Source organism: Diabrotica virgifera, chromosome 10 (genome assembly GCF_917563875.1).
Source record: "Diabrotica virgifera virgifera chromosome 10, PGI_DIABVI_V3a".
Classification (NCBI taxonomy): domain Eukaryota; kingdom Metazoa; phylum Arthropoda; class Insecta; order Coleoptera; family Chrysomelidae; genus Diabrotica; species Diabrotica virgifera.
In genome coordinates this window covers 10,834,290-10,847,899 of record NC_065452.1, presented here as the reverse complement: position 1 = coordinate 10,847,899, position 13,610 = coordinate 10,834,290, and the positions used below count along the sequence as shown (strand labels likewise).

The 13,610-nt window shown below is 31.5% G+C and overlaps 1 long non-coding RNA gene across 1 annotated transcript; it reads right to left on the bottom strand.

Moving 5' to 3' along the window:
* Positions 1-12,020: 12,020 nt before the first annotated feature.
* Positions 12,021-13,033, bottom strand: LOC126878527 (uncharacterized). The gene is made up of 2 exons (XR_007695691.1): positions 12,694-13,033; positions 12,021-12,356 (listed from the first exon to the last, which is right to left on the bottom strand). It is a non-coding gene; the product is annotated as an uncharacterized LOC126878527 (long non-coding RNA).
* Positions 13,034-13,610: the final 577 nt, after the last annotated feature.

Below are 13,610 nucleotides of genomic sequence, written 5' to 3'. Positions count from 1 at the left end.
AAAGTTACTAATTGAAAGGAGTTTGAGAGAAGATTTGGCGAAGAATGCACCGGCTTACAAACGGAATTACATGCCATATATGACAAGCAAGCCAGAGGGTTTCGACCAATCAAGACGAATCTGTTCCACACTGAATATAATCAGAACAAACTGTTATAGGTGCCCCGACTTACTTTTCAGATGGGCAAAATACCCTCTTCAAATTCCAGATTGTGGAGATACAGGGTGAGTCATGAGGAACTGTACATGCTCCTACCTCGTATAGAGGCTCCTATGGGGAATAACAAATGACCATTAAAAAGTGTCTGCTCCCATTGTTTAATAATATACAGGGCGAGTTTCGCATTTTGACAGAAATTTGTATTCGTCACAATTTTTGAACGGTCAGATCGATGTGTCTCTTATTTTGGCCAATCGTTACACTATTACCACCTAATCAACTAATTTATTCAAACTAGAAAAAAATCAGGTCCGGCTTTAAAAAAATTAGTTCGTTTGGGTCTTAGAAAAAATTTCACCCTGTATACGCTTTCTGAAAACTCTAATATGAATTTTTCAAATTAGACAAATAGGCAATTAAAATGGCATATTTATTTTTTTCCGCACACGAATACTTAATTTTTTATAAAAAAATCAAATTTCACTATGAATTAATAGTTTCGTAAAGTAAATTTTTATTACAAAAATTAATTTTTTTTGCACAAATAAGTAATTTATGTTACCATCCAATCAACTGATTTATTCAAACTAGAGAAAAATCAGGTCCGGATTTAAAAAATTAGTTCGTTTTGGTCTTAGAAAAAATTTCACCCTGTATGGTCCGGATTTAAAAAATTAGTTCGTTTTGGTCTTGGAAAAAATTTCACCCTGTATACGCTTTTTGAAAACTCTAATATGAATTTTAAAAATAAGACAAATAGGCAATTAAAATGGCATATTTATTTTTTCCCCACACGATAACTTAATTTTTTATTAAAAAATCAAATTTGTCAAAATCGGAATTTTAACCTAAAAATGAAAAAAAAAAATGAACTCACGGTTTAACTCGCTACAACTCTGTTCCATTTTAATATTTTTTTTCTGAAATTTTTACAGCACATACCTCTTACCATTGTGAAGACTATGAAAATTGTTGTAGACTTTCAGTCTTCTTCTTGTAAAAGTAGCAAACTTGTAAATCGCAAAAATTAGGTGGAAAAATTTAAAATTTATCAACTTGATCACGTCTATGTTAAACTATAGAGTCCAAAAGAAGTGTTATGGGAAGTTTTAGATCTAGACGTGTTATAGAAAAAAAAAATCGTAAAACTTTTAATTTCAACAAAAACGTTGTTTTTGTAAATTAATTTTTGTAAAAAAAGTTAATTTTTTTAAATCTATGCAAAAACTTTGCCAAACTTTTTATGGCATAGTCAAATTTGATTTTTTAATAAAAAAAATAAGTAATCGTGTGGGGAAAAATAAATATGCCATTTTAATTGCCTATTTGTCTTATTTGTAAAATTCATATTAGAGTTTTCAAAAAACGTATACAAGGTGAAATTTTTTCTAAGACCCAAACAAACTAATTTTTTAAATCCGGGCCTGATTTTTTTCTAGTTTGAATAAATCAGTTGATTGGGTGATAACATAAATTAAATATTTGTTCAAAAACAATTCATTTTTGTAATAAAAGTTATTTTTTTTAATCTATGGTTCACTTTACCAAACATTCATAGTCAAATTTGATTTTTTTTTTATAAAAAATTAAGTAATCGTGTGGGGAAAAAATAAATATGCCATTTTAATTGCCCATTTGTCTAATTTGTAAAAATCATATTAGAGTTTTCAAAAAGCGTATACAGGGTGAAATTTTTTCTAAGACCCAAACGAACTTATTTTTTAAATCCGGACCTGATTTTTTTCTTGTTTGAATAAATCGGTTAATTGGTGGTAACTTTAATTAAATATTTGTTCAAAAAAAATTAATTTTGGTAATAAAAGTTAATTTTGTTAAATCTATGGTTCACTTTACCAAACTTTTAATTCATAATCAAATTTGATTTTTTTATAAAAAATTAAGCAATCGTGTGCGGAAAAAAATAAATATGTTATTTTAATTGCCTATTTGTCTTATTTGTAAAATTCATATTAGAGTTTTCAAAAAGCTTATACAGGGTGAAATTTTTTCTAAGACCCAAACGAACTAATTTCTTTAAAGCCGGACCTGATTTTTTCTAGTTTGAATAAATCAGTTGATTAGGTGGCAATAGTGTAACGATTGACCAAAATAAGAGACACATCGATCTGACCGTTCAAAAATTATGACTAATACAAATTTCTGTCAAAATGCGAAACTCGCCCTGTATATTATTAAACAATGGGAGCAGACACTTTTTAATGGTCATTTGTTATTCCCCATAGGGGCCTCTATGCGAGGTAGGAGTATGTACAGTTCCTCATGACTCACCCTGTATAAGGCAAACATTTAAACAGCTAGTGGAGGAATGCCCAATCAGATCCTACAATGGAAATTCGCCGATTTCTTAGTGGCGACCAAAGAGTCAATTGAGTACATTTTTGTTAACTAAATGTTTAAGTTTTATTAAGTTTTGCCCAAGTATACGTTCACTCCTAGAGCATTTTCAGGAACATTTCATCAAAAAAAGTAGGTATCCTCGAATGCCATTAACATTTGTCTGAATAGTGGCAACCTAAATTAACATATATCGTCGGTGATGTGACAGTACCTCCTATCTGCTTTTTCATGAATTTTGTAACAGAGTAAGTTTTGACTTGTTTTGTAGTAAATAAATAGTTAAATTTACTATAAAACAAGTCAAAAAAATCATATGAAAACAGGAGGTGACCCTAAAAAAGTTTGAAATCTCTCTTACAAAATTCATGAAAAAGCAGATAGATCACCGACGATATAACAAATACTTAACATACACTACACGAAGGACAAACAGAAAATTTGATGGCCGGTACTTTGGTACTACTACATTTTGAAGATGGAGGTACAATCCTCCAAGTTTTATTGGAGGTATTACTAGGTCAATTAGGCCCCTTAGGAGGTCAATTATGCGTTTGATGGTCTAGTTGAAATATATGTAGACAAGGAATGAAAGTATTTTTACATATATTAAAGATGATGAGTGACATGCAAAATAGAAACTCTATGGAAATCTACGGCCAATTATTTTGCCTTTAATGATCAGTTGTAGTATTCCATATCGATTTCTACTCAGATAAGAAAATTTTTGATGTTTAACAGTCTTTAGCAGCTATCTATCTTTGCTAATCGTCCTTAGTACTTCTTCATCAGTTTTTCTTGCTGTCCAAAGTATCTTCAGCATCCATTTATGAATCTACATTTCCAATGCTCCAATTCTGTTTATGGTCGATACTTTCAGTGTCCACACTTCTGCACCATGCAAAAGTACGGACCAAATATAGCACTTAACCATTCTTTGTTTTAGTTCTAAAGTGTGATACACTAAATAGTCGAATAACAGCGGGGTTTCTGAATTACATGGATGAAATGCGCCTTTTACAGCTCATACCCGCCATAACCTAAATTTCCGTGAAAATGTTACAGGGTTTCTGAAATATGTGATTCATTTAGCACAAAACGTGCCTCTCTGCTTCCCATAGCATTTCTAAAACCAAACTGAGTATCTTCGACATCTTCTTCGCATTTGCGTCTAATTCTGTTGGTAAGTATTCTTAAGAAAATCTTAAGAGTGAATTGTGAAGAGTGAAGAGAGTCATTAGGCTATTTAGTGGATATTCTGAGAATTTTCTAGTACTTATTCCGTTTTTTTTGGTATTGCGACAAAGATGAACTTAAACCTGTCTATGGGAATTATTTCGATGTTATTTCATTAAAAAATTTTACTACTACTTTTATGTTATCTTTATCTATTAGCTTCAGTAACTCGGTGAATCACCTGAACCACAAGCTTTCCTAAATTTACCATTTTTTATAGCGACCTCTGATTTCATAATTTCAGGGACGTCAGTACAATTTTGCTAGAATTCAGTGATAGGGGAAAGGAGGGTAAGATGGAGGGATAGGGCAAGATGGAACTTACATATAAAACCCGAACTGCGCAATGAAGCGCCCGGATCCACACTCACACAGATGCAGGCGAACCTCTTCCATTTACAAACGACGGCTCAATCAGTTCAGGTCAGCTAATGAGTGTACACGCTGCCTTCTTATTTTCGCAGTTAAATATTACGCAATTATTGAATTTTTGAAATACGATTATTTAAACAAGGTTTAAACATTTATTATTATTATGCATTTATACAAAGTATCTATTAGGTACAGGTTATCTGAATTGATATTTAAATAAGAGAAATAATAAAGCATTTTTAAAATATTGATATTATTATTGGAAAGGGGCATATGGGCAAGATGGAAAATTGCAACTTAGGGCAAGTTGGACGATAATAGTTAGGCAAAATTAAAAGCAAGGAAATAGGAACCTGCGAGAATAAAAGAAAAGGTAAAGGAAAAGGGACAAAAACAGAAAAAGTTAAAAATATTGTACAACATTTAGAACAGTCTTCACAAAATGATGTGTTCTGTGTATGTGGTGAACGTTATGTGGAACCGCCCACGGAGGACTGGGTACAATGTCCTGTATGTAATGGTTGGGCACATGAATTGTGTACCGACACAGAAGATGGCAGTTTTATGTGTGTAAACTGTAAAATTTAGTGCTTTCCTCTACATTCCATCTTGCCCGAACAAGCTTTCCATCCTGCCCTCAGGGTAAGGGCAAGATGGAATTTTTGACATTATTTTTTAATTACTCATAAAAAATTTCTACTTATTATTAACAATATTTAATGGCTGACTTTTGTAACTGTATAAGGTCTCTTTCAAGAATGATTAAAATGAAAGTTTTGTATTACGTTGTTTTATTTTTTTACACATCATAAAGTTAAGCCTTCCATCTTGTCCTTCCTTCCCCTATTGTCATTAATATTCGGTAATAGATACTGCTTTAGGCGCGATATGAGGGTGAATTTTAATATGATTAAAACCTTCAATCTGGGCGCAGCCGCATTATAACTTTATTCTGATTGGATGTTCAAATGACATGTCAAAACTTATCCAATATGGCAGCTGTGGCACAGCTGTGGTTTGGTTATGTATGGTTGTTGCGTTTTAAAATTTGTAGGAAGAGAAACAACAAACAAAAATTAGTTAATAGTTATACTGCCTTTTTAAATAATTTTCATATTATACTTTTGGACTTATTAACATAGAAGATATGCCTGTTGCATGCCATTGTGGAAGGCCATCAAACTGTGACTAATGTGAGTGCGATTTTCAATCGCAAAATTACTGATAAAAACCTATTAGCTCGAAGATGTAGAGAACTGTGGATAACATCAATCAACCGGGACGATCTACGATCTCACTTATTCAAAACTAAAGAATTGTAGAGTCCAGTACTTGAGTCTTTTATTACTGGTAAGTGTTTTAAAAATAGTTGATCAAATTTTGTTATGACATTTAAACATAGCCACTTTACACGAAGCAAGTAATTGCGAAATTTATTGCACAAGTTCTTGCAATAAGTTGCAACTAGCTTTCTGCAATAAAATGATTACAGGGTGCAAGTAATTGCATAAACTGACATGAAATAGACAGAAACTTTGACCTACCATAAATATTAGGTTATGTTGTTTTTATAAATTAAATGTAATTTTTTGAGTAGAGTTATCAGATATTAGATTTAAAAAGTTAGATTATTGAGAAAATTATAATATATATTATATATAACAAAATCAATTAATACCTAATGAAAGTATTACCTATAATACATTATTCATTTACAAAAGGAAACAAGTTGTTACAAAGGAAATAAAAATAGAAAATAGTTTCTTTAATTCCTATGCTGTATAATACTTACTTACTTTCCGTGTCCGGAACACCAACAACTTTAAATTCTGTATTTCCAATGGTTGGCCACATAGATGGCCCTGTCATTTGCTATAATTAAGTCTTGTTCTGTGCAGGTCTCTCTCATCTCTGTGCATGATAGTAGATGCCGGCTGGTCTGAACCGCGCCACAGTCGCAGGTATCGTCCTCCTGGTATCCCCATTTTTTCAGGTTAGTAGCACAACGTGAAACGCCGGTTCTTAGTCTGTTTAGCGCTTTCCAAGTCGGATACAGTAAATTGTGTCCAGCAGCCATTTCCTCCGAGGGAGGAAAATGTGTCGCGGTAGCTGACGCTTGCCATAGGTGTATTCGGCGCGTCTCTGGCGCTTCGGGGATGGATCTTGATGTTTTCAGGAAGCTTTTCCGAGATCTCAGTCTGCTTGGCTGAGTTTGGTGGTCATATAAGGGGTGTCTTCGGTCCGTCTCCTGCTTTTTCCGTTCTACCTCTGACGTGACCTTCCTCCTGATAGGTGGTGGAGCAATTCCAGCAATGGGGTATACCTCTTCGATAGGTGTCGGTTTCAGGCAACCCGATATTATACGGACCGTTTCATTTAGAGCCACGTCGACGTTCTTTGCGTGAGCAGAGTTTGCCCATACTGGTGCTCCAAACTCCCCGGCCGAAAAACATAATGCCAAGGCAGAAGTGCGGAGAGTGTGTGCTTGTGCTCCCCATTTTGTATTAGTTAGCTTGCGGATGATATTATTTCTGGCACTTACTTTCTTCTTGACATCTTGACAGTGGTATCGGTAAGACAGAGTTCTATCCAGATGGACGCCAAGGTATTTTGGCCGGTAGCCGATATCTAAAGATGCTGGAAATTGAACACAATGTACGTGGGTTCAATCCCCAATACAAACTTTTATTTTTTTTACTTTTTTTATACATTTTGTGATTGTAAGTATATTATTATATAATTTTTTTTAAGAAAATACGTATTTAATTAAATTTTTCCAACAATTATTGTTCAGAAATCATTTGTGACATTTTTCAATGTGTTTGTGTGTGTTTAATTCTGTTAAAAGTATAACTTCTTACGTGCGTACAAAGTACACACACATTCTTTTTTTAGGTATTGCGACAAAGATGAACTTAAGCCTGTCTATGGGAATTATTTCGGTGTTATTTCATTAAAAAATTTTACTACCACTTTTATGTTATCTTCATCTATTGGCTTCAGCAACTCGGTGAATCACCTGAACCACAAGCTTTCCTAAATTTACCATTTTTTATAGCGACCTCTGATTTCATAATTTCAGGGACGTCAGTACAATTTTGCTAGAATTCGGTGATATTATCATTAATATTCGATAATATATCATTTTATTTATTAAACATTTAATTTAAAACTTTAATTAAACTTGTTACATGAATGAGTCCCTCCCACGTGCCGCATTTTGTTTTCCCCATTGGCTTATATTATTTCATTGAGTTTTATCATTGGTTCTAGCATCAATAAGGGCGCACGTTCAAAGCTGCAAATTTTCCGAATTCTGGATTCCGGTATCAACCGCCAGTACAAACCGGGCTATCATAAAGGGCACTTGTAACGTTCTTCTCCTCAATCAGGGAGCCACGCGGTCGTTGGAATATAAATTTGTACAATGGACCACGATTCTGAATTGATGTTTGTGGCAACAAAATGACTGGAATACTAGTGCTGGTGATTTTACCCATTCTGTGTTACCCCATACAATCAGCTAGTCTTAGTTCTTTGGGTGGTAAGTTAAATTTTCGGTCTTCTGCAAAATTCTACTGGCGTAGGTGACCAGCTATAATTATTTAAATATTTTTTTATGAACTATTTTTAATAAGAAATAAATGAAAACATTTGGAAATTTGTTAGAGTAAATTACAGGAAAATGCTCGCCAGCGTAGTGCAAAATTACAATTATGCGCTGCTTACAAATAAAAATATGAAATTTAGTTTTATTTAACGCCTAATTATAATTTAAATTTAAATTATATAAAAACTTCTTTTACCCTGATTAAATAAAATACAAACCAAATATAATTCGGTACATATTGGAACATACTTTATTTCAAAGTTTAGGTGAAAACAAAAGATATTTTCAAGAAGATAAGTATATGATTTATATAAGAAAATCATTGTTTAAATAATGAAACATGGGTCATATTTGCACTCAATTTTCTTCATTTTTAACTGTTGCGGTAATTCATATTTTTTTACGATTTTTTTTTGCAAAGTTAAAGGAAAAAGCTTTTTTTTAAGAATTGCTAAAATAAATTTCATTTTATTTTATTCATCTTTTTAAATAAAGCTTCAAAAACAAATTTGCAAAAGTTTATTACATATTTGCATTATAAATAGAACTACAAATATTTTATTTTGCAGGAAAAGTTGCGTTATACCGGGTGTCCACTTATATTTTCTCCATTTTAACTGCCTATAACTTCTAAACGGCTCAAGATAAAAATATGCGGTTTTCACTGAAATGTTTTACTTTAGTAAAAGTTTTGTCTGAATGGATTGAGTTTTTTATATCGGTTTCAAATACGAAATAAAATATGGCGGATTTTTGAAAAAAACGTTGTTGACTTTTTTAATGGAACACCCAGTATATTCTTTTGTAAATTGAAAGAAAGGTCATTCACCTTTCTAGCGATATAAATTCTTTCAAAATCGGTTGTAAAATCACTGAGTAATTAATTTTTAAAATGAGAGGTGCAACGTGGATATCACATACCTAAATAACATAACTAACCAAGTTCTGTGATTTCCACATTGCATCTCTCATTTTAAAAATTAATTGCTCAGTCATTTGACAACCAATTTTAAAAATTTTTATATCGCTGGATAGATAAATGTCCGTTGTTTTAAGTTTTTAGGTAAGTGACTATTTTTTATATCGCTTTTAAATAAAAAATGGCGGATTTTTGAAAAAAAAAACGTTGTTGACTTTTTTTATTAAAACACCCAGTATATTTTTTTGTATCTTGAAAAAACGGTCATTTACCTATCCAGCGATATAAAAATTTTTAATATCGGTTGCCAAATAACTGAGCAATTAGTTTTTAAAATGAGAGATGCAATGTGGAATTCACATAACATAATATCATTTTGCTCAGTTATGTTATTTAGGTATGTGATATCCACGTTGCACCCCTCATTTTAAAAATTAATTACTCAGTGATTTGACAACCGATTTTGAAAGAATTTATATCGCTAGAAAGGTGAATGACCTTTCTTTCAATTTACAAAAGAATATACTGGGTGTTCCATTAAAAAAGTCAACAACGTTTTTTTCAAAAATCCGCCATTTTATTTTTCGTATTTGAAAGCGATATAAAAAATTAAATCCATTTAGACAAAACTTTTACTAAAATAAAACATTTCAGCGAAAACCGTATATTTCTATCTTGAGCCGTTTAGAAGTTATAGGCAGTTAAAATGGGGGAAAATATAAGTGGACACCCGGTATTACCTACACAAAGTAAAAAGTTTAAAATTTTGAAATGCTGTTCCGATATTTGTGTTCGTGACAATTTTTCACACATTAAAAAATATTTTCTAGAAATTTGAAGATTTTGAATTGTTTTAATAAAAAAAATGAAATATTTCATAAACTATTTAAATATTTTTCAACCAATTTTTTGCTTTATATTCGTGACATAACGCAACTTTTCCTGCAAAATAAAATATTTAGTGTTTATTTATAATGCATATAATTTTTTTTGCAAATTTGTTTTTGAAATATTGTTGTAATTATTTAAATAAAGGTCAAATTGAATTTAGCAAGTCTTAAGTGAAAGCTTTTCCCTTCAACTTTTCGTAAAAAAATCTTAAAAAAAACATGAGCTACCGCAGCAGTTAGACAAGTAAATTGTGTGCAAAAATGACCGATTTTTCATTATTTACACAATGATCCCGTTATATAAATCATATAGTTTCTTGAACACATCTTTTGTTTTCGCCTAAACCTTTTTTTAAATCATAATTTATTTAACAATCAGAATTTACATTATGTAAGTTAAAATGTTGATTTGCGAGCTGGGCTGCTCATTGGTGCGAAGGGATTCGTTCCAATGAAGGAGTCCTAGGTTTTCTTCGTGCCAGCTGGCCGTAATCTTTTCAACCTCCGGGCAATTTGTGGTTGTACTAGCGGCTTAAAGACTGCCTTGGGGTGTGTTTCCATTTACTCGTGGTGTTTGTTGTACCTACTTTTAATGACATCGTATGTGATGACTAGACTTAGGCAAATATGCAAATAAAAAGGTATGAAATATGCGCATAAATATGCAGCATTTTACTCAAAAATATGCAAGTTTATCTAGAAAATATGCATGTAAAAAATATTTACAGCATTTTTTAATTTATAAAAATATTTAAAATACCTTCACATATTGTATTAATTATTAACATGTGTATGTATTTTATAAACTAAGCTTATGTAATTAAATATTTAATAATTTTAACAAATAAATGATATTATTTCGAATTATGGTAACAACAAAATTATCAAATGCTGTTTTTTTTTCTAACCTTATATGGCTTCTATCTGAGTACATAGAAAAACTTCTTCCGACATCAACTGATGTCACTGGAGCTTTTTCAAATTCACCATAATAGTTGGCTCTAAATTAAGTGGTTCGGAAAATGGCCAAGCTACTACTTGAACTACTTCAGAAAGAACCTGGTAACCATTGTTTCTTTCGATGGTTGTTGGAAAATGTTTGGAAAGTTTTCTTTTCTTTCCAATATGTATTACTTTTAGCGTTTTGACACAATGATTCAAATTGTTTTATAAAAAATGTACTGTCTAACAATGATAATTTGGAGGAATACAATTGGGTAATAGTTTTCTGAACGAAAGTACAGTTTGATTTTATGAATGACACTGAACACATGTTCACGGCTTATTTTACAACAAAAGTGAAAATGATCGTCAAACTAAAAATTTTTACCTAGTGATTTTGGAACCCTTGTATCAAGGACAAAACGTGACAAAATTATGTCTGTATAATCCGCTATCTTTTGTTAGTTCCGATACCAAAAATTTGAATACCAAGAGATTATAAAACAAAATTAAATATTGAGATTTCCAAGCTATTTGTTACATGAATATAAAAACATACATACAACCAAAATTTTAAATTATGTGCACTTTATGCACATTTATATAAAAATATGCAAAATTGAATATTTTTGCATCTTTTATGCATAATATGCAAAATATGCAATTTGCATATTTGCGTAAGTCTAGTGATGACGAATGTGACTACTGTGATGAATGGAACCATCAGATTTTCATGTATTGTTGCATTCGACATGGATCAATGTGCATTTGTGGTCATAGGTATTATTTTTAACTGGTACCTTTGTATGATAGCCATATCAATACCAAGATTTGCTTGCACATCCCTAGACTTGGACACCATACATCCATATTGTTTTAATTATGGTATTTAATATCAATAGTTTGGTTTCCAAACTTAATTTTGATTTTCATCCTATTAACCAGTAGAGTTCTTTTGCTTTCATGTTGAGTTTTTTCTCTCATCAGTAGATATGAATCGTCAGTACAAACCGACTATCACTAAGGGCACTTGTAACGGTCTTCTCCGCAGCCACTACGTCGTTGGAATATAAATTTGTACAATGGACCACGATTCTGAATTGATGTTTGTGACAACAAAATGACTGGAATGCTAGTACTGGTGATTTTATTTATTCTGTATTATCCCATACAATTGCGTATTTCGTGACAATTGTACACACTTTAAAAAAAGTTTTTCTAGGAATTTCAAAATTTTTAATACCCGCGACGTTAATAGAAAACAAGTTATAATCAAATTAGACCAATATTCAAACTACATTTTGGAGGGGAGTTAAATTGAAATTTTGATTTTTCAATGCATTTATTGAAAATATACTGAAACGAAATAGCGATGGACTACCCCAGCTAATTGAAACAATATTCGAAAATATTACCTCAACTAACCAAGATAGCCATCGTTACACCCTTAGCTTAGCTCAGTCACTCAGGTGTGTGTTCGTCTTGTCCTAACCTCAGATATGAACTATGAAAATTGGAATGGAAGCAAACAAAACATAGTTTTTAACTAATCATGTTTATTGTTCATAAAGATATAATAAATAAAATGACTTAGTAAATTGCATTAACAAATGTATTTAAATTCTTGCCAAAAACTAACAATTCTGGATTATACTTATGGCTTTTGGTAGCTGATGGTATCTTCTTGATGTCGTATGGTACTGCTGTTGTAGACTTCTCGTAGGCCTGGGCGGATCTTCGGCGCAAGGCCCCTGCAGCTAGAGGTGGTGGTTGTGCAGTCTGGATGTCATTGTCTTTGCCTTCAAGTGTGCATCACCGGTGATGTGAGGCTTAAGTTCCCGAAGAGGGAAAGGTTGATCTCTTTCCAAAAAACTATAAAATAGAGACACATATCAATCATCAAGAAGAAAAACCAAAATATACCTTTGCCAAATAGTATTCAGAAATAGTAATTGGCAAGGGTAAATTACATAGAATTTAGATGAGAATAGTTAAAATTCTGATTACCAAACGTGCATATTAATAGATGAAAAGAAATATAGAAATCAAACACATGTAAATTAAAAAGATTTGAAACTAAAATATTAGAATACATGGTCTGACATTGGAAGTTAGGTTAGATATTTATAAAAAATGTTATAAGAAGGAATGGAATGGATGGAATATAATGACTGTAAGAAATTATTAAAAAAAACTATTTGTAGCTCACCCCAAGAGGAAGATGATTTGTTGAAATAAAATGATTTATTTTTGAAGCTGCTTTGCTTTTTAAAACATTTCCACCTCCATTTTGAGAATGAGATATGGGGGTTGTCATTGTCATTAAAATGACATGACAACGAACCTTGGACGAAATTTGAAATCACGAACATGGAACACAAGAGATGATACAATGTAAATAGGGTTGCCTATTACAGAACGAGCGCCAACCGATTTTTATTAAAGGGGAAAATGGGTAAACCAAATAGAAGAAGATAATGATTAATGAAATATTAAAGAAAATAAGATAAAATAATTATTTAAAAATAAAATATCAAAGATGTGACGTTTGTAACGTCAAAATAAACAATATCGGCAACAACCGTGTTTTTGCAATTGAAACAATAGTAACATTTAATAACAAATTAAATATCTCATAAACTATTGCATATTTTTCAACCAATTTTTTTGATTTCTATTCGTAACATAAAGCAACTTTTCCTGCAAAATATAGTATATTATTCAACGAGCATGTAATGATGGCTATTACTCACGATGATGAAGTCCCTTTTGTCTATGTTTTTGTCTTTAGAATTTTTGTGTTTGTTGTACCTAGTTTTAATGACATCTGTGATGAATGGAACCATAAAATCTCCATGTATTGTTACACACAACATAAAAGAAAAATATTATTTTATAATTTTGTAGCAAATAAATAAATGGAGTAAGTAAAAACAATCATGCATTTTGTTTTATCTAAAAAATTATAAGTTTTATATTCCAGTAGAATAAAGACAACGTTTACTACACACTCTGAATTTTATACTTATTTTCATATATTCGTCAGTCACTCAATTAAAACTTGTAATTAAAAAAACTGCCAACATGTAAAGCCAACGGATCAGCATTAACAATTGACTTCTACAA